Below are 2,500 nucleotides of genomic sequence, written 5' to 3'. Positions count from 1 at the left end.
GGAAAATCGGCAGCGCAGATTTTTCGACGAACAGGGGCTGGATGCTGGACCGGCCGGGCCAGGCAGGAAAATTCGTCAGGGGGGCACGCTGACGAAAAGAGGGGCTGCCGCGTGGAAAATCGGCAGCGCAGATTTTTCGACGAACATTCGTCAGGGGGGCACGCTGAGGAAAACAGGGGCTGCCGCGTGGAAAATCGGCAGCGCAGATTTTTCGACGAACATTCGTCAGGGGGGCACGCTGAGGAAAACAGGGGCTGCCGCGTGGAAAATCGGCAGCGCAGATTTTTCGACGAACAGGGGCTGGATGCTGGACCGGCCGGGCCAGGCAGGAAAATTCGTCAGGGGGGCACGCTGACGAAAAGAGGGGCTGCCGCGTGGAAAATCGGCAGCGCAGATTTTTCGACGAACAGGGGCTGGATGCTGGACCGGCCGGGCCAGGCAGGAAAATTCGTCAGGGGGGCACGCTGACGAAAAGAGGGGCTGCCGCGTGGAAAATCGGCAGCGCAGATTTTTCGACGAACAGGGGCTGGACTGGCCGGGCCAGGCAGGAAAATTCGTCAGGGGGGCACGCTGACGAAAACAGGGGCTGCCGCGTGGAAAATCGGCAGCGCAGATTTTTCGACGAACAGGGGCTGGACTGGCCGGGCCAGGCAGGAAAATTCGTCAGGGGGGCACGCTGACGAAAGTAGGCTCGTCGTGGAAAATCAGCAGCGCAGATTTTTCGACGAACAGGGGCTGGACGCTGGACTGGGCCAGGCAGGAAAATTCGTCAGGGGGGCACGCTGACGAAAACAGGGGCTGCCGCGTGGAATGGCAGCCTACACGCAGATGCGAATTCGGCAGCGCACGATGGCTTGAGCAGGTCATGGGTTCGACTTGGCGCGATCTGAAACCTGGACGAGGGACTGTCGACGCTGGACGAGCCAGCGCGGTGGCCTGTCGTGCCCCGTTCAGGGGGGGCCTGCCGCGGAGACAGCCCTCGCGGGCTCGACAGCGCAGGCCAGCGTCCCCGACGTCGCTGGCCGCGGCAGGCGAGCTGCCGGGGTTCCCGCATTCCTACAAGAAAACGTCGTGCTTTCCACATGAAACCAATCCAGTAAAATCAGCCATAGTTTTATGAGGCTGCCCACTGAATTTGGGGTCATTCCGGGCCGGTTCCTAGTTTTGCGGATTTACTCGATTTCTAATGGTAGGAAAATTAAAACAAATACTTCCCGACCTCGAAAAATTCTGGGAAAATTAATGAAGGTGGATTGGATTTTTGCCAACCTCTCTGCAAAATTTCAGCTCAAAATACCAAGAAATGAATTTTTTAGAGGGGGGGTGACAGCTGGGACCTAGTAGTGTCTCCCCCTGCCAGAGCTGCAATGACACTTATTGCTCTTTAGGGAGCCACCAGGCCGGCGCCCCTCAAAGACCACACGCGCGCGCGCGCCCGCCCGCGCTGGGCGCTGGGGCGCTGGGGCCTGAGGGCCTGGGGCCCTTGGGGGCCCTTGGGCGCTTGGGCGCGCGCGCGCGGCCCCCGCAGCCATGCCGCGCCGCGCGACGCGCGGACAGCCCCTGCTGGCTTGCTCTCTCGCCCGCGGGGGGGCTGCCTTCGGGCCCTGGCCCCCCGCGTTCTGGCCTGCCCCCTGCGGGGGAGAGGCTAGGCGCTGCAGGGGCCAGCCCGACGTCGCTGGCCGCGGCAGGCGACAGCCCCTGCTGGCTTGCTCTCTCGCCCGCGGGGGGGCTGCCTTCGGGCCCTGGCCCCCCGCGTTCTGGCCTGCCCCCCGCGTGGGAGAGGCTAGGCGCTGCAGGGGCCAGCCCGACGTCGCTGGCCGCGGCAGGCGACAGCCCCTGCTGGCTTGCTCTCTCGCCCGCGGGGGGGCTGCCTTCGGGCCCTGGCCCCCCGCGTTCTGGCCTGCCCCCCGCGTGGGAGAGGCTAGGCGCTGCAGGGGCCAGCCCGACGTCGCTGGCCGCGGCAGGCGAGCCGCCGGGGTTCCCGCATTCCTACAACAAAACGTCGTGCTTTCCACATGAAATCAATCCAGTAAAATCAGCCATATTTTTATGAGGCTGCCCACTGAATTTGGGGTCATTCCGGGCCGGTTCCTATTTTTTCCGATTTCCTCGATTTTTAATGGTAGGAAAATAAAAAAAAATACTTCCCGACCTCGAAAAATTCTGGAAAAATTAATAAAGTTGGATTGGATTTTTGCCAACCTCTGTGCAAAATTTCAGCTCAAAATACCAAGAAATGAATTTTTTAGAGGGGGGGTGACAGCTGGGACCTAGTAGTGTCTCCCCCTGCCAGAGCTTCAATGACACTTATTGCTCTTTAGGGGGGTGCCCCCTGACTGGCCATGGGGCGCGCTGGCCTGGCGCCCATAGGCCTGCCGCGGGGGATATGTGGGCTGTTGCTAAACTCGGACTAAGGTGGGGGGCCTCATGGCCCGAAGTATTGCCGGCATCGATGACCCGTTTTCCGGCCGGCGACGACCCGATTCCGGCCACCGTCTTC

The sequence above is a fragment of the Populus nigra genome, chromosome 2 (assembly GCF_951802175.1).
Source record: "Populus nigra chromosome 2, ddPopNigr1.1, whole genome shotgun sequence".
In the NCBI taxonomy this organism is placed as follows: Eukaryota; Viridiplantae; Streptophyta; class Magnoliopsida; order Malpighiales; family Salicaceae; genus Populus; species Populus nigra.
This window is presented reverse-complemented; position numbering follows the sequence as displayed.